We start from the raw sequence: 19,314 nt of genomic DNA, 5'->3' as shown, positions 1-19,314 counted from the left end.
GTCAGCCTCTGTTAAGGGTAGGGACACGTCTTCCATTGCAATAGGAGGAGGTATGTCAAGGTAGTGATGGGAAGGTACAGGAGTTCTTGTCTGATGGTTCCTCTGTCTCAGTGAAGTATAAGGCAAGGTCGTGAGCTGACAGTGAGGAAGTTGGGGAGGGTTGGGGGTTTGAGCAGAGAGAGGCTGCTGTCTCCGAGTGGGAAAGAGAACACAGGGAGGCAGTGTTGTGGCATTGCTGGGCAGTGTCAAGTGCCCATCTGAGGTCTGTGGTCATGAATTCAGAGCGACACCGCTCAGCAGGGTTATAGGGTTTCTATAGCAATGCTCAGAGGTGCGAGTTCATGGAGGACCAATGAGTGGAGTTAGCCAGGATGGGGCTCTTGCCAGGATGGAGGTTTTGCTAGGAAGGCAGTCAAGGACATTTATAAGGAAATGATTATAATACATCCTGAGCAGTAAGGAGGGGGCAAGGGAGATGGAGGGTGACTCCTAGGTTTCTGCAGGACACCTCCAGGTAGGTGCCATTTGCCAAGATGCCGTCCCCATCCAGGAGGAAGCCCAGGTTTGGGGAAGGGAAGACTCTGAGTGATGACACTGATAGTTGTGTCTGTGGGAATGCAGGCAGGCAGGATGCCACCTCCCCTTCCTTCGCCCTGTCACCTGCCCTGGGCCCCTACCTGGGAAGGTGGAATCCAACCTCAGTGGCCCCGATGCCCACTGCCCTGCACAGCCAGCTGCAGCTTCCCTCCTTCTTTGGGAACCTGCCAAGGCCCGTTTGCTGGTTTTTTTAGTTTAATACATTTTAATCAGAAAATTAATCAGGAAACACCAGTTCAGCAGATAATTGAACAATGAGGAGACACGATAATTGCTGTTTAGTCTAATTAACTTTGTTAAGTCTTTATTGGTAACAGACACTTCCTGAGTGAAACTTATTAAATGTCTTCCCCTGGAAAATTCAATTCCTTTTCAAAGGAAAAGTCATAGGTTCTGCGTTTGTCTGCCTTGTTTCAAGGAAAAGGACATCAGCCTCCCAGCAGTCCAGAAGATCTCTCCTCTGCCCTGGGGGCAGAGGAGACCTGTCAGTCTCTGCTTGGGCTCTGGCCAGCTTCCTTCTCCTGAAATCACAAGCAGTCTAGCTCCGAGGGGCAGGGCTTGCTGCCGCCGCCTTTCACTGACCCTTTACCTACTTTTTCTTTCTTTAATCTGCTTCCCATGATGACGCCGCTTCTCCTGTATCCACTGCCTTGATGTTTCATTTTGCTGCTCTCTCTTCGAACCCCCTCACCTTCCCCGTTCTCCCCCTGCCATGCATTCAAGGGGCTTTTGGGGTGAGCTCTGGGGTTCAGGCCTCCTCCATCCTTCAGCTACTCTTTGCCTAGTTCATCCTCAGATTCCCCACTGCAGGGGCCATAGCCCTAGTCCAGGGCCGTGTGTGGATGCAGGGAGAGGACAGGTTTCCACCCCTTCCTCCCTTCCCACCCCCTACACATCACAAAACTCTTCCCCACACCCTTCTCTGCCTTTATTTTTTGATTTATGCAACTTGTAACTAGGCGTTTGTGGAATAAAGGAGAATGGGGAAAAAAAAGAGAGAGAGAGAACCACTGCCCTAGGTCACCAGGCTCTCTCCAAACCACATGACCTGCAGCCCATTAGTCCTGTTCTCCTTTTATGCTTTGGGGATCTTCTTGAATAGAGTCACCCAGAGTCATGGAGAGAGCACCGAGGACCCACCCAGGGGCAGGAACCACCCATGCAAATCACCTGTAGGTAGCAGCGGGCAGACATTCTACACCAGCAGGCACCTGGCTCCAAGTTTGAAAGCAGGCTGTCGATCTGAATTTTCCAAACAAAGTGCTGCTTGGGGCTTCCCTGGTGGCGCAGTGGTTGAGAGTCCGCCTGCCAATGCAGGGGATACGGGTTCGTGCCCCAGTCCGGGAAGATCCCACATACCGTGGAGCGGCTGGGCCCGTGAGCCATGGCCGCTGAGCCTGCGCGTCCGGAGCCTGTACTCCGCAACGGGAGGGGCCACAGCAGTGAGAGGCCCGCGTACGGCAAAAAAAAAAAAAAAAAAAAAAAAAAAAAAAGTGTTGCTTGATCCATGCAGTCCCTCTGCAAAGGACATGGTGCCTTCAGGGCTCCAAAAGTGTGCGAAGTGCTTGGTTCATGCACTAAATGTTTTTGTCCTGAGAGTTTCTTCTCACCCTTTCCTCTGTGATTATTTCTCATGTAGGTCCTCTCAGACAGAACTTGCTTCTAATCTACTGCCTTGCTACACAGAGCTAGTTCCTACCCAGATCCTGTTTCCCCCACAGAGAATGATGCGGTACCAGGAACAGCAGACACAGTCAGGGAGTTTAGCTCATGGAAGCCCTGGTGATTTGACTGAATGATGGGAACTAGAAAATAGGTGTTACCTGCCAAGCTCAAAACAGTGGACATTCAGAAGATGCTTCAGTAAGAAAGAGAAAGCTACCCTCTCCCGTTGCAACTTTGCACAGCCACCTTCATTTTCAACGCCCTCTCACCAACATGACGATCACCCTGGGCCTGTGCTCCAGGGATGCTTGTCCTGAGAGGTCCCCTCCTCCCTCCACCTTGCGAGCCCTTGGCACCTGACCTTGAGCGCCTGTTCACACGTGCTGAAGGGTTTGGTTGCTCCAGACACTCTGTCGCAGGTGGTTTTATTTATCCCAAGTGCTCTCTGTCAGGTCTAACATCAATAGGCCAAACAGATTTTAAATGTATTTAGATCCAGCCTGTCAACCAGGGGAAAGGTGACAGTGAAATATTCCAAGGCAAAAGGAAGTACAGATCATCACCAGGTGGTTTGGGTTAGCAGGCAAAGAAATGAAGGGTGACAGACTGCTGTTCCTGCCTAATCTGGGAGAACATGCCCCTCACTGCTGGAAATGAACCCCTCAACCTGTCCTCCAGCTCCTTCCGAGAGTCTCCCCAGGTACAGCCCAGGGTGTTCCTGAACAAGCTGTCGCCTCCAGTGAGGTCAAGAGGCTGCTGAGCCCAGCTGACCTTGCCTGATGCCACAGGATGGCCGCCTCTGATGCCCTTGCTCGGGAACTGACTGCTCTTCTGAACCTGGGTCATCTCCTCCCCCAATTTGCTAATGCCGATTACCTATGTTACTGCTGCGAACAAGCTAGAACTTCAGCAGGACTTTACTGAAGATTTGGGACTAAAGAAAAGGAAGTACAGCCCACTGTACTTCCTTTATAGAAAATAAAATAAAAATAAATAAATAAAATAATAAATAATTTATTAATAAATACATTATTTATTATAATAAATAAATAAAAACTAGAGAGACACCACAGGCCTATCTATGCACAATTTAGAGCTAGTTCTAGTAGTGGCCACCCTTGGAACATCCAGGCCCAAACCTGACCTCAAAACGTCTTGTGGGACTGGCTCCCTGTTTGAATGCTGGCCAGCCCTTCCTCTCCAAGCACAGATCTGCATCCCAAGTCCTCAAACCCTATCCCAAAATGGTAGACAATGGGGGCCCCTACCCACCCACAGGGGTGAGGTCTGGCACCAGGTCCCCAACAAGACAACCCTGCGGGAATCCCACGGGTTATTTCCCAAAATCTGGGTCTCTGGGAGAACCAGGTTGTGCTGGCTGAGGCCAGTCCACACATTTCCCCACTCCTTCCCTGGCACTGCCCAGAAGTTCAGGCTACACAGCCCTTCTATGCTCTCCACTTTCCCAGTTCCACCTTCGCTTCCAACAAGGGCGCTAAGAAAAACTTCACCATCTTGGTACAAATGCAAAAATTTACAGGCACGGGGCAGTCTGGATTCAGAATTAGAAAGGAAACATTTCTCTAAAGGGAACATAATTTGCAGAGGAATGGTTCTGCTAAAATACCCTTCTGATTTACATTACTAAGCAGTACACCTAACATCACATTTAGGCCTTCTCCAAGAAGCAGGGAGAGCACTTGCTTCTCATTTACATAACCACAAGGGCCCACTCAAGAGGTTTTGCCAAGAACAAAGCGACAGTCTCCACCCTAAAAGACAGACACTGTGCATTATTTTTAAAATAAGTTTTTCTGCTTCAGAAATTGTAAGGTCCGATCTACCAGGAGCCCTGTTATATAAGGAGTGGAAGAAGGGCGATAAATTTGAAGGCAGGGATGATGTCATATTTATCCCTAGACATGAGAATGCTCAGCTCAAGAGTTTCTGCACACATAGTAGGTTCTCAGTAAATAGTAGTCAAATGAGATGGCACAGACAGGGGCAGGTGTGAGATTCCAGGTCTAGGGCAGCCTGGAGATAAAAACTAGAGAGACACCACAGGCCTGTCTATGCAAGCCAGAAGGAGCCAGAGAAGATCTTCTCAGGCCAGAAGATGCTATGGGTTTAGAGAAGCTGAGGTCCTCCAGCAAGGCTGTGTGCTCGGGCTTTGGGCCCTGATTGCACCCCTAGCTGAGAGCACAGGGCTCTGAGTCCATGGAGTCTGGCTACAGTTTTGTATAATAATAATACTAATACTCACGTAATAATAATACTCATAGCTAATGCAGCATGGTGTGTATCAGATCATTAAATAATCATAACAACTCCATTGTCGTAGGAGGAAGGTACCACGAGGAAGGTATCATTACTGCTTCCAATTAATAAATTGCAAAGTGAGGCACAAGAGGTTAAGATAGTCGCCTTTTTCCATAACAAGCCAGATAGTATTTTTAGCTTTGCAGGCCATATGGTCTCTGTTGCAAGTATGCAACTCTGCATTTGTAAAGCAAAAGCAGTCGTAGACAATATGTAAATGAAAGGGTGTGGCTGTGTCCCAATAAAACTTTACTTACAAAATCCGGCAGTGGGCCACAGATGGCCCATAGACTGTAGTTTGCCAACCCTTGAGCTGGGAGGTAACTGGCTTTAGGGTCCACGTTCTTAACCCTTATCCACATCCTCTTTTAGAGGCTGAAGTGAGCAAGTCCCAGAGTGAAGATCGTCAAAGATGCGGGAGGCGGGCTTCACTTAGCAGCCAGGACCCAGCAGCCTGGACCTGTGGTCCACACACCTGATGATCTCAACCTTTCACGCCATTTATCACCCACCCTTTCTGTGTTGAGGATGGCGAATGACTCCTCAAGTAAGGAAGGAGAGGAGATAGAAGTTAGGGTGGGAATGAATAGGGTAGGAAGCATTGGGGAACAGGCAGGATACTGGGGCTAAAACAGAGCATGAGATGGGGGGTAGAGGTTAGGGACTGTGGTGGTGACAGCGATGATGATTTACAGCATGCTTAGTCTGTACTATCTAACCCCATACTTCAGTGTCTTGATTGCAATATCTCAAATCCTATCCCAAAATGGTAGGCAATGGGGACCTCTACCTACCCACAGGGGTGAGGGTGGTGTTTAACTCTCAGTTAGGAGTTAAATTTTGTGCCTCCCCTGAAATTCATAAATTGAAGCCCTAACCCCAAGTACTTCAGAACATGACCTTATCTGGAGATAGGGTCTTTACAGAAGTAATCATGTTGAAATGAGGTCTTTAGGGTGGGTCCTAATCCTGATGTCCTGACTGATGTCCTTATAAAAAGGGGTAATTTGGAGACAGATACACGTAACAGGACAATGCCACATGAACGAGAAGGTGGCCATCTACAAGACGCCTGGAGAGAGGAAAGGAACAGATTCTCCCTCACAGCCCTCAGAAATAACCAGCACTGCTGACACCTTGATTCAGACTTCTAGCCTCCAGAACTACAAGACAATAAAGTTCTGTTGTTTAAGCCATCCAGTTTGTGGTACTTTATTATGGCAGCCCCCGCAAATGAATACGATCTCATCAAGTCATTGCTGCCATTCTGGGAGGTGATCTCTGTTATTATCCCCATTTCACATAAACTGAAATTCATAGGTGTTGAGTAACTTGCCTACAAGAAGTGGAATTTGAACCAAGGTTTGCCAGATTTCAGACAGAGGTTCCAAACAGACATCTCCAAACAGAATATGCCACCCCAGAGAATGCTGCTGTGACATAAGGATTATTTTGAACCGAAGGCAATTGAGAAGAAACACATATGAGAAAAGCTCTCTGCCCTCCTCCATTTGCCTAAAAGCAGGATGTAAATTTACAAATGTGTCCCTCCTCTGCTCTGGACCAGGAAGAACAAAGGTTACTCCATGGAGGCAACTTCAGACCCCTACCAGTGAAGAAGGTGCCAACTTAAATCTGCATAACAAACTTTACTCTTCTTTACTGTGCTTTTCCTCGTCACCACCCAGAACTGGCCTCCCCCATACCTTTCTTTCTTTTGCCTTTAGCTGAAGATGGCATTTAGGCTTGAGTTCTAAGCCACCTCCTGGAGTTACTCGTTTTTCTCTGGGTCTCTCCCATGTAAACATGAGTATACAGGTTAATAAACTTCTGTTTATTTTTCTCTTATTAATCTCTTTTATTCCAGGAGTCTCGGCCAAGCATTCAAAAGAGTAGGGGGGATTATTTTCCTCCCCTATACATATTTTAATCACTAATCTACACCACACTGCGTACAGTGCTGGAGTACATGAGAGTGTTGAGTGGCTCTTATCATGTCTTCCATATATCTGCTACCTGTACCCTCTCCCTTGAAGGACAAGCCCTGACCTCTCACATCTCTTGAAGGCCCCACACTTGCTCCTCAACTATCGGTGCTCTGTCTTGAGGGAAGACTCAGCTCTGAACTCAGCAGAGTTGGTTCCAGGAGTAGGGAGCTTGGTGACTGTGCAGTGTGCTATGTTCCCACAGGAGGAAGGTAATTTCCCCTCCAGTGCTGAGAGAACAGTGGGGCTGTCAGCCTGCCCAGGGTAGGATCTGCCTGGTCCACATGGACAGCCCTGCCCCCCCACCCTACCCCCCCCCCCCATCCAGCAGACACCGTGGTTGGCCTGTTTCTTCTCATTAGGCGGGAGGGGACAGGAAGAAGCTCAGCCAGCAGCTTGCTGCAGAGTCTTCTGCCTGGAGACCAGGACTCCACTGTGGAGATGCTGTGGCTGCCAGCCCTGGGTCACCTTGTCTGCTCCAGGAGCCTCAGCCTTCCTGGCTAATCATCCCAGGACCAGCGCTAACCAGGGGCCTTCCGCACAGAGACAACCACATGCTTGGCCTTTCACGGACAGGAGGAGTCTGCTGAGGCTGTTTTAAGAAAGCAGAACTGTCGGAGTCCAAGAGGTAATTAGTACTTAAGAAGCACAAGTTGCCAAGGTTAAAAGCTAAGAAATAAACACACACACGCATGTACACCGTCATACACAATTTCAAATGATTCTTAAAAGCTAAATAGAGAGATACGGCCCCTACCTGGAAAACTATTAAAGAAAGATAGGATTTCACACTGAAGAAGACCAGGGCCCTCTCAGGCATCACTGCTTGGCTGGGCACCTTTAGGTTGCAGAGGTCTACCTTCCCCTAAAACCTGTCCTTCCTCAACTTTCCTTGTCTCTGCCAGTGGCTCCACCATCTTTCCAGCACATGACTGACATCCTCAGAATTCTCTACCCCACTGTGCACTCAGACCCCACATTCCAGGGATTTGCCCTTGCCAATGTAGTTCACATCACACCCCCCTCTCCAGGCCTGTGGACACTCTGCCCTCACTCTGGCCTCATCCCTAGCATGGACCACTATCACTCCTATCTGGTCACTCCCCCACTCACTCCATCTTCCGTAAAGATTTCGATCATGTCGTCCTCCTGCTTCAAATCCTTTCATGGTCCCCCGCCGCCAAGATGCGACATAGGATGGCGCATTCACCCTTAATCTTCAGCGCTGGGTTTGAACTGCAGCTCTCCCTAGTTTCCCTGTGGCCTTGAGGAAGTTACTAAATCTCTCCAAACATGGCTTCCTCATCTGTAGAATGAGGATTATCTTACGTACCTCAAAAGACCATTATGAGAGATTAAAATGATTAGCGCCTCGAAGATGTAAATGACTCAGTAAAGCATAGCTTTTATGATTATCAGTCCAGGAAGGAGAAGGGGCTTGTTCAAGGTTACCAGGTGGATTAGTAGCAAGTCCAGATCTTCCAACTCCCATGGCACGCCAGGGCCTCGCGTAGAGACTCTCAACAGCTATTTGTTGGATGAATGATCATCAGTCAATCAATCAATCCCAGCCTCCTGTGCTAGAGCCTCCTTAATCCCCTCTAGGGACTAAGTACCATGAGTCTGTTAAAAACCACTCAAGACAAAGGTAAGGAAACCCACCTTCCTTTTTTGGCCTGTGCTAATCTTTCTCAAGACTCAAGGGGGCCCCCTGGTGCTCTTATCTGGCATTGCATGAACAAGCCCAGATTGGTTCAGACCTTCTAAACCCTGTCCTGACTCATCTGGGCATTTCAGACTAAGAAGGCGCTGTCCCTCTGGTTTCCACATAAGGGTGCCTTTCTCTGCACTGCAGCCCAGCAAAGATTGCCTGAGCTCCTGTAGCTGACTCAGGTGGGACTTCAGGTGGCCTGACAGAGCGACCAGAACTGCTATCTGTAATGGGATGATGTCTAGCTGTGGAGGGTGGAGGTCCTGAGCCCTTGAATACGAACCTTATCAGGGGCCCAGCTCAGAGCACTCCTCTGAGATGTGTAAGAGGTCAAGAGCCCTGAGGGAACCAGACCTCCACCTGCCACTGAGCATTAGCCTGGACCCACCACACCCCTGCTCAAACCCTCAGCCCTTTACTGCCTGGGCTACAGACACAAGTGTCTCTCTCCACCCATTTCTCAACTCAGCCCCACACCAAGTCCCATCCATTCTATCTCCCAAATGTGTCCATTTCCCTCCAACACCACTGCCACCAACCTATTCCAAGCCACACTCATCCCTCTCCTGGAATGGTGCCACAGCCTCCTTCGTGGTCTCTCTGCCTCCAGCCTCACCACTTGCTACAGCCAGAACAATCTTGCTATAACACAAATCCTACCTCGTCACTCCCCGGCTTGAAAAATTTTCTCACTGCATCTGGGAGAAAGTCCCAAATCCTTAACCGGGTTGACGATGTCTGAACCATCTGCCCTTGCCTTTGGCCCAATCTGACCAGACCCTTGACTTGCCTGCTTTTAGAGTTTCAGATTCCTTCTCTCCTCTGGGCCTTGGCATGTGTTATTCCCTCTGCGTGGAACGCCTTTCCCCCCTCTTCTCCACCTGCTGAGGTTATTCAGTGGGTGTCTGTGGAGTGCCAGGGATGTGTCAGGCACTGTCTTCTTGAGGCTTTGAGTCTCAGGGAAGAGTCATAGATTCATCAAATAACCACATGGTGTATAAGTTAAAACTGTGATCAGTGCAATGGAGGAAAATGACACGGAGACTTAACCTTGCAATCTGGGAGGGCTTCCCTAAGGAAGGGATCTTTGAGCTGAGAGGTGAGAGTAGTTCCGGAACTGGCAGGACAGGCACCTGGGGCTGTGAGTGGCCCTGTTCCCCACTAAGTGGGAAAAGCCCACCTGCCGTGAGAGTAAAGGAAGCAAAATACGAGATGAAAAGAGGATCGTGAAGGTCAGTGCGGCTCTAGTTCCTGGCCTGAGGCTCCTGGAGCTTCTGCCTCTAATTTTCTGAGGCGACCCCCATCTTTCTTTCATAGACTAGTAATGAGCAACCCCTGAACAGCATAATAATAAGGCTCCCGGCAGACAGTGGCATGGGCTTTGAGATCATAGAGGCTTGGACTCAAATCTTGGAGTGTCCACTCTTTATTGTGTGTCCCTGGGCCAGTTACTTCCTCTCTGTGAGCTTCAGTCACCCTATCTATAAAATAGGACCACAGACCTCCCTTTGCAGGGTTCTTGTGAGAATGAAGTGAGATGGAAGGCACATCCCTGGCATAATGAGCTGCAAAGGGATGGCCGGGCTTGGGCAGTTTGCCATCTGAGACGGGGTAAAAGAGTGAGGGGACCCTCATGTTCTGGGCCACAAGCCAGACCCAGAAGCTGTGTGGGCTCAGAGAGGCAAAACTCAAGAGTTCGAAATTTCTCATCACAGAGAAAAGTCAGCAATGCCATTTAAATTGTTGATGTATTCCATTAAAATTGGTTCACTTTCTGGTAGAAAAAAAGTGTAATTGAATCTCTGGACCTCCCAATCTTAAAGAGGTTCCCAGACTCCTTTCCCGCACTCCCAACCCTCCATCTATGAAGGAAACACAGGTTGTATTGAAAATACCTGCTGGCCCTCCAAACTGAGAAAGACTGGACTCTGGGCCAGAGAACGGAAAAAGGGAGGGTGGCTGATGAGGACTTGTAATTCTGATTCTGCCTGAACACAGAACTTAGGGAGGCCAGCAGATGGAGGGTGAGATACCAGCTGCACTATCTCGAGTGTTGGGGACTCCACTGGGGACTGTGGCTCAGGTGGCAACACTGGGCTTCCTGATTCCGCCCTCCACATAAGACAGCCTCACACCTCCAGCCACAGGGAGCAGTAGGACCACAAGCTTCACCCCACAGGGGCAGAAGATCCCTAAAGGAGACAAAGCAGGGGGGCTGAACATTCAGCCCCTTTGCCCAAACTCACTAGTCAGAATGATCACTTGTCCTCTCTGAGAGGAGGGAGAGAGGAAATGGGGCAGAAGGAGGCTGGGACTCACCAGGTGTGGAAAATAAGAACAACCGCCAACATCATTCACCCCATTCTATACCCTCTCTGCACTGGTCTTCATTTTGGTTCTACAAAAATGCATGCTTCTTCCCACCCCAGGACTTTTGCACATACCTGTGTGTGTGTGTGTGTGTGTGTGCGTGTGTGTGCGTGTGTGTGTGTGTACTTAGAACACTCTCCTCTTTTCTCCCTTTGTCTATTGACTCCTTACTTGTCTTTCAGGTCTGAGCTTAAACATCACTTCCCCAGGAAACCCTTCCTGATCTCCCGCACAAGGTCACATCCCCCTGTTATATGTTCTCCTAGCTCTGTACGTCCTCTTTGTAGCATTTGTCATGAGTTTAGGTACATAATTATTTCTATGATTATCTGACTAATGTCTGCTTTCTGGAGAAGACTAAGTGCATTGAGAGCAGAGGCTATGTCCATGAGGGTGTCTGCTGTGTCTCCAGCAACAGTTCCAGCAACAGCACATGGTGGGTGCTCAAAATAGTGGTTTTACTGTTTATTTATTTGTTTGTTTGTTTGTTTTAATGATACTTGCCCGTTGTTTTGAGTTTTATTTCTTTTTAACAACTATATTGAGATATAATTGATATACAAAAATTGCACATAGTTAATTTAATGTATACAATGTGATAAGTTTGGGCATAGGCATACACTCATGAAAGCACTACCGCGATCAACCTAATAAATGCATCCAACACCTCCAAAAGTTTCCTCATGCCCCTTTGTTCTCTAATTTTTTAGGGTTTTATTTTTGGTTTTGCTTTCACTATAAAAACACTTAACAAAAATTTTAAGTGCAAAATACAGTGTTGTTAAGTACAGGCACTATGTTGTACAGCACACCCTGGAATTGATTCCTCTTGCAGAAATGACACTCCATACCCACTGAGTAGCAACTCCCCACTTTGCCCCCCTCCAGCCCTGACAACCACCATTCTACTCTCTGCTTCTGTGAAATCGACTATTTTAGATACCTCACATAAGTGGAATCATGTAGTATTTGTCCTGTAACTGGCTTATTTCACTTAGGATAATGCCCTCCAGGTTCATCCATATGGCAGCATGTTGCAGAATTTCTTTCTTTTTTAATGGCTGAATAATATTCCATCGTATGTATAGACCACATTTTCTTCATCCATTCATCCATCGATGGACATTTAGGTTGTTTCCACATCTTGGCTATTGTGACTAATGCTGCAATCCATATGAGAGGGCAGATATCTCTTTGAGATCCTCAATTCAATTCTTTTGGATATATACCCAGAAGTGGGATTGCTGGATCATATGATGGTTCTATTTTTAATTCTTTGAGGAACTCCCATACCATTTTCCATAGCTGCTGCATCATTTTACAGTCTGTGACTGCTCAAAATATTAATGAAGTAAAAATAGTTAACATTAAAGTCATTTTAAGCACTTTACACGCATTAACTTCTTGAAGGTTTATAGTAATTCTAAGGTGGATACTTTTAGTACCTCCATTTTACAAGTGTGGAAGCCAAGGCACAGAGAGGTTAGATAACTTGCTCAAGGTCACACAGCTAACAAGAGGAGCTGGGATTACAAGGCAGGCAGTCAAACTCCAGCTGCATGTTATTCACTGCTGCACTATGCTGCCCCTTGAGAAAGGGGGCATTGGAGAAGGAATTGGAATAGAGAGGTGGAGGAGGGCTGTGATGTAGAGGGCTTTTGTTGCACAAGAGGCTAGCCAGAGGAAAACAAAGACTCTGAGAAAAGACATACAAGAACATCCCAGCTGCTACATTGTGGTAATGAGTGAGGAGACACCTCTGATTTGGGGACCAAGTGTGGGGCCATAGAGAGCCCCAGTGCTCACTTCTGCCTCTGGAATCTTAAGCCTGGTCATCAGCTCCTGTCCTTAGAGTAGGTACATGGGCATGGCTATCCAGTTGCCATGGCAACTGGCTCTCTCAGCCCTTTGGAGTGGTCCTGCTGTGGCGACCTCTGCCTCCTGGGCATTCTCAGTGCACCTGAGAGATGATACCCACCTCGTACCAGTTGTTGTGAGATGATGTACACAAAACACTCAGCACAGCACCTGATATAGTAAAAGTTTGATAAGTGTTTTTAAATCCTTTTAGAAGGGCTCATGTTGGTGGTACAGCCCTGACAAATGCCTAAGAGATGTCAGGGGGTCTCTTCCTGGAGGGAACTCTCCCTGGGGGGCTAATGTTTCATTAACTCCGCCAAAGAAGCCCAATGGAGATGAGACGCTGCCGCCTCCCCCTGCCCACACCCGCGTGGTCAGCAGCTGGCAGGCTCATTGTTTTAAGTGATGAGCAATTGTCGTTTTCTGTCACCGCCATGATAAATCACTTTAAGAACTCCCTTCTCTCGACAGCATAAGTAATTACATCCCTGGTGTCTGGGGCCCTGGCACCGATTAGGAGGGAAGTAAACTACGCTGGAGCTGATGCTGACTCATTTTTCTTTTTCACAAGGGCCTAGAGGCCACAAGGGTCAGAACCGGCTGACTGGACCCTTCCTGGGCTGAAAGACGAAGCAGCCCTTCAGCACTTCCAGAGCTAAAGTCTAGAGACTGAGCCCCCCACCCCCTTTTCCCTAACTGTCTTCAAGACATGATTCCCAAATGGACCAGTGATTAGGAGGAAAATGTATTGTACTATAACAGGGAGAAATAATTAGACTAGATAATAAGAAAGGGAAGCGTACCTTGTAAGAGGTTCTGCATGTGGTAACACGAGCTTGGTATATTTTATCTATCATGTTTCCTTGGTAGACAAGGAATGTATTGTATTGAATCGGTAGAATTAATAAACATCTTGGTCAGCAAGAACAACATGTCTCTAAGAACCTTGGTGACCCAGAAATGACAATGAGGAAAAGATTAGATGACCTGGATGCTCTTGTAAACTGAGAAGGAGATCCGGGAACGAAACTGGGCAACGTTTGCACATAGGATAGAGAACTAAAGCACAGGGGGCAGGCTTGAGTGGTATAAAGGATAAACAAAACCCAAACGCTCAGCAAAGTCGTGGGCTCGGTGCCCGCTGTCATTTCCCCTACTGCCATGTGGCTACCAGCCTAAATAAACCCAGAGAACCCACATCTTGCACCTGCATGCCTACCCCTGTCCAGGAGTTGGGGAAGGTCATTCTCTTGGTAGTTCCTGTGATTCCACTTGGGTGCTAGCTATCATGACAGCCTCCTGTCTTGATTATTCTCCCTGCCCCTTATCAAGAGCCAGGGAGGTCTGAGCTTTCCCAAAAGTAATTAGCTTAGAGAGTCAGCAAACAGTCCTGAGCAATGATGCCAAAAATAAAAGGATGGAGAGATGCACATGATTAAATAAATTTGGGGGTGCTGCATACCGTAACCTTCTTTAGGAGCGTCACAGTACTCATTAGCTGTTTTTTTTTTTTTTTTTTTTTTTGGCTGTGTTGGGTCTTCATTGCTGCGCGCGGGCTTTTTCTAGTTGCGGCAAGAGGGGCCTACTCTTCGTTGCGGTGCGTGGGCTTCTCGTTGCGGTGGCTTCTCTTGTTGCAGAGCATGGGCTCTAGGCATGCGGACTTCAGTAGTTGTAGCTTGTGGGCTCTAGAGCACAGGCTCAGTAGTTGTGGCGCACGGGCTTAGATGCTCCGCAGCATGTGGGATCTTCCCAGACCAGGGATGGAACCGGTGTCCCCTACGCTGGCAGGCGGATTCTTAACCACTGTGCCACCAGGGAAGTCCTCGCATTAGCATTATAAAAGCTCTGAGAAGTCCTGCAGTAAATAACCTACTTAGCTTTGTTTAACCCATTGTTTCCCAAACTGCTTTGATTAAGGGATCTTTTTCAGAGATACCTACCGACATCCTGCGGAACCCTCTTTGAAAAAATGCTCTTGGCGCAGCTAAGACTTGACTGCAGGTAAGAAGAGGGACTGGAGCCTGATTCAACCCAGGACCACAGTGACCTAGTCTAAGAGGAGATGCTGACATCAGCTGTGTTCACCTGAAAATAGCAGTAGCACATATTTGCTGGGCACTTACAGAGTTCATGGGTTTCCAGTCGCAGAAACTGAGATTAGAGGAACGAAAAGTGACGTGCCCAGTGACATATAAGACGTGGTCAGGCCAAGACTGAAACTTGGCCTTCCTGACTTGGGTCTGTCTCATAAACCCTCTGGGCTTTAGTTTCCTTATGTATATAACATGACCAGTGTACCTACCCTTATAAAGTTGCAGTGAGGCGTAACTGAGATAATAAAGGGCTCAATGCAGGGCTTAGCACACAGTAAGCTTTTAAGAAGTGTTTTCGGCACAACAGACCCCACAGAAGGCTGGACTTACCCTCTCCAGTGACAGTGACGGGGAGCTCAGTATCTTGCAAAGCCCTCTGGGGCAGCTCTAGCTATTATTAGAATAGTCACCTGGATATTGAGCCAGATATGTGTCTCCCCTTCCCCCTAAGTCCTAACTCCGCCCTGAGAGCAGCCCCCAACTCTTGTCCACAAGAGTAGCCCCACAGGGACCTCAGACAAGGATGGGATCCCTGAGTCCCTTCCTCTTGCCCACTCATCCCCTCCCCCAGTGCATTGAGCTTGGAGGACAAGACATTTTGCTTAGGACCTGTAGCATTTCTTTCACTTTATCCCTCCCTTGGGCAGAACCCCTTGTTTGTCTACCTGGAAAGGTCGGCCTCTGCCACAGCGCATTCAGCCCATGAGGAGAGGGGAAGGACTTCAATCTCAGCTCACCTGGGATGACCTTGAGGAGAGCCAAGGTCAGGAGCAGGGACATGCCGGCCAGCCCTCCCTGCGCACTTCATTTCAGGCCAACTGAGATCCACCGACCATTGCCGAGGCCCGTGGGGGAAGGTCCAGCCTGACTGCTGGACCCGGAGCCGGGAGACGCAGGTTCAGGGAGGATGAGAGCAGGACAAGGCACCCATCCCCAACAGCATCCTGAAGGTGAGGAGTCCCTGAGAGGCCCAGAGGGTGGAGGGAGAGAGCGACATTATGTGGTTTGACCCCTAGGTGGCCCGTGCCATGTACCAGCACTGTTCTTTATCTGTAGATCACCTCATTTATCTTCACACGACCCTATCTGCTCCCTTTTGAGAGATGACCAAAGCAGGCCAAAGAGAGGTTAAGGAACTGGCCCAAGACCACACAGGAAAGAAGCAATACAGCTGACGTGTGAACCCAGGCCATCTAGCTCTAGAGCCTACAGATCTGAACTACAGATCTTCCCAACGCTATACCATCTGGAACAGTCCAGGGAAGAAAGCACCAGAGGAAGAAAAGGTTAGAACAGAGACTAAAAAGGTACAGAAAATTCAGAACATTGGAGACAAAACGAAAGCTCATTATCCAGGGGAACATAACGGCAAACAGCATAGACACGGGCCTGGAGGCACAGTGGACCGCAGATGCCGGCTGGACAAGCAGAGGCCAAGGGTAAGTTGGTTTCACCCTCCCTCCAAGCTGAGGATTATCACCACGCAGAGGAGACAGGCTAGAGTGAATGGAAGGCAGAGTCCCAGCTATGCTTCTTCTGGGACAGAAACACAGAGATGAATAAAGTGCCCTCCCCAAGGAGCTCACAGTCTGTGGGCAAAGGCCATCGCAGTGGCCATAGCAATGAGATGAATTGAGAGGGCCCCTCCCGCAGGTCTAGTCCCTGTGACTCTGAAAGACAGCATCTCCCCATGAAAGGAGTTTGGCAGCTGCTCGGCTGCATCATAAAGCAAGTCAGACTCCGGTGGGAAAGTTTCTGGAGTCCCATTAGTGCCGAAACAGCCCAGTGTCGCCTCCCTCCACACTCTCAATGAATTAACTCGGTGACGGAGATGGAGGAGATGCTAGAGTCCCCCATCGTCTTCCCTAACCTTGGGACAAATTAAATCAAATTCCACTGCAAGGCCTGAAGGCGTAAACTTCGTAGGCTGTACCAATATATTGTGCCAGGCAGGCAGGCTCCCAGGTACTAACTACTTTATTCAGCAAGTTAAACAAATGATATGATATCTAAATTCAAGGAGAGGCACCCAGGAGTTATGGAGTACATACCACTGGGACTTGACAATGAACAAAGCAAAACAGAACTGCTAAACGAATGGCTCAAAGTATTTATCTGTCTACCCTTTAAGATTTAGCTTGGGGCCTCCGTCCACCCCTCCTCCGGGAAGCCCTCCCCATTGACACCATCTCTGTGGATCTTTTGTCTCCAGAAGGCTGTATGGCCTGGCGGTTAGGAGCATGGCTTTGGTCTTGGCTAGCGGGGGGGTTTACCATGGACTAGTTGTGTGACTCAGCACATTGCTTAACCTTCAAGTCACTCCAAGCTTCAGTGTCTTTAAATGTAAAACGGAGATGATAATAGCTTCCATCTCCTCAGGTGGCTGCCAGGGTTTCCAGTTAATCCATGCAAGGATGTTAGCACATAGGAAGATCTCCATAAATGGGAATTATTTCTATTATTATCCTCATTGTTGTCACCATCCTTTTGTTATCTTATTTATATTGTTAGTAACTATTGCAATGTTGGGGTCTCCAAGGGATGCCCAATGAGTAGCAGCCATCTTTTTCACTTAGTTCAGAAAAAAAAGTTTAATGAAACAGATAGATGGAGATCAAAACATTGACAGTGTTACAGACAGAGGCTGAGTTGGAAAATGTAACTTAATGTAAGAGAGGATGGGCGGGAGAATGAATCCAGGGTTTAAGGGTCACGGCAATGCCGAACAGGGCAGACTTCTGTGTGGGAGGCCAAGCCTGTCTACTGCAGGGTAGAGCCCTCAGGTTCTCTTCCGGAACAGATCAATCCCGTGAGAGAGGAGGCACCACATAGGCATTGTGGGTTTCCTTCCTAAATTTACCAATTGGTAAGATGAGTCATTCCATCTCCCCAGGGTAGAAAAATAAATGGGTGAAAAGGGACCCAGAGTTAGGCTAATAGAACTCCTTTCACAGGAAGAACCATCCGGAGTTGCGGAAAAGCCTTTCCCAATAACACATAGGAGACAATGAGATGTGGTGACTTTGGGGTCCAGCAGGATGGATTTGAACCCATTCTCCCCTCACTTAACGCCTTATGTGATTTGGGGAAAAAACCTTAATCTTTTAGATTAAGGCTCCAATAAAACCTGGCTTTAGCAGCACACAAATCATTCGGAAGAAGTCACCAGCACTTCCCTGAGCTTGGTCCCTGGTTCTTTGTTCCCAGAATCCAGACACGTCCATGGATCCTGAGCCTGGCATTGCCTGGGCTTTGGCTTTCCGACTTCCTCCACTCGTGTCCTCATTGCTGACCCTGCTGCCTACTCCCAGAGCTTCTAGAGCAGAGACAAAGCTCACACGTACCCAAGCAGACCCATGACCAGACCAGCCACCTTAGATATATGTCCACTTGCTCCCAGTCAAAATGCAGCTTAATATCAATCCTGCACTGGAGGATAAGCACCCAGCCCCTCCTGCTTCTTCCAGCTCCTGGACGGCTCCCTCACTGAGGGGGGGCAAAGCGAGGAATCATGTGCCTCCAGTCCCAGAGAAGAAATGGATACAGGGTAGCAATTTGTACGTGGTGCTACAGAGTTGAAAAAGAACTTCCACATACGTACATTAGCTCCTTTGGCCTTCACCGTAAGTAGGAACTATCACCCCACTTTCGAGAAGAGAAAACTGAGTCTGGGAATAGTAGAGCCTTTTGGAGGATGGTGAGTCCCTTTCTGGATACCCTTGATGGTTGACCATGGCAGCATTAATTGTACGAAATGACTTCATCTTCCTGGTTACAGCTGATTAGACAAAAGTGAGCACATGACTCAAGCTGAGCCAATCAGGTTCTCCTCCCAGTAATGTGTGGAATTCATAATTCACACTGCTGGGGAAGTTGGAAACAGTGGGGCAACCATCTCATGTGTCAAAAGGATCGATGAAACCAGACCAGAGAGAATGAGATTGAAATGTGAAGCACAGTCCCAGAGAAAATCCAAGATGAAAGACTCTCTGGCTCCAGAGAAAGCAAGATACACAGACAGGGTGACTGCAGTGTCTCTTGGTGGCTTCCCAGTCAATGATCTCTGTATCCCTGCAAAAAAATTCTATTTTTGTTTAGGCCAAGTTGGTCTCCGATACTTGCAAGTGAAAGAATATTAATTAAAATACTCAGAATGGTTAAGAGTCAAGCTATCGAGTCTCTAATCTCCTCTAGCTCCAAATCCCACCCTCCTGGTTGGCTATGGGGAAGGTGGGTTCTGGAGGGACCTGTGGCTTCTTCCAGGAGAGAGGAGGGAAATCCTGAAAGCAAAGCTTATAAGGAGATGTACAGACTCAAAGCCTACTCCCCGTGTCCCAGACCCAGTAGAATCTGGAATCCCAAACCAGGAGACAGTTCCCATTCTGTGACTCCTATCATGGCAATTCTCCACTAGGGAGGATGGTGATTCTCAGCTCTCCTGAGGATCTTCTAACTAGTTTTGTTTGTGTTTTACCAAAAAAGACATGATTCTGAACTTTTCATTGGAATACCCAGGACAATCCATGGTCATTCACTTCCATGCTCCTGAATCTGAAGACCTGCTCATTAATCTACCATAAGAGAGAAATTCACCTTTTCTTTTCCTGATTTTGGCATCAACCACGCTGGCAGTCTGGATGCTTCTAGTAGAAGGCAGTGGCACCATGGAGTCACCTGCTCCCCAGTGTGTACACCAAGGAGTGGATGTGGGGAC

General features: G+C 48.2%; 1 pseudogene across 1 annotated transcript in view; it reads right to left on the bottom strand.

Moving 5' to 3' along the window:
- LOC309974931 (traB domain-containing protein-like) overlaps positions 1 to 14,453 on the bottom strand; it is a 90,689-nt pseudogene extending 76,236 nt beyond the window's left edge. Inside the window, exon 1 of the transcript in view lies at positions 14,448 to 14,453. The product of the transcript in view is annotated as a traB domain-containing protein-like (transcript). The remainder of the gene's footprint in view (positions 1 to 14,447) is intronic.
- Positions 14,454 to 19,314: the final 4,861 nt, after the last annotated feature.

The sequence above is a fragment of the Leucopleurus acutus genome (genome assembly GCF_964270905.1).
Source record: "Leucopleurus acutus genome assembly, chromosome: 2".
NCBI lineage: Eukaryota > Metazoa > Chordata > Mammalia > Artiodactyla > Delphinidae > Leucopleurus > Leucopleurus acutus.
Note: the sequence above shows the minus strand (reverse complement) of the source record. Positions and strands in the feature narration are given on the sequence as shown.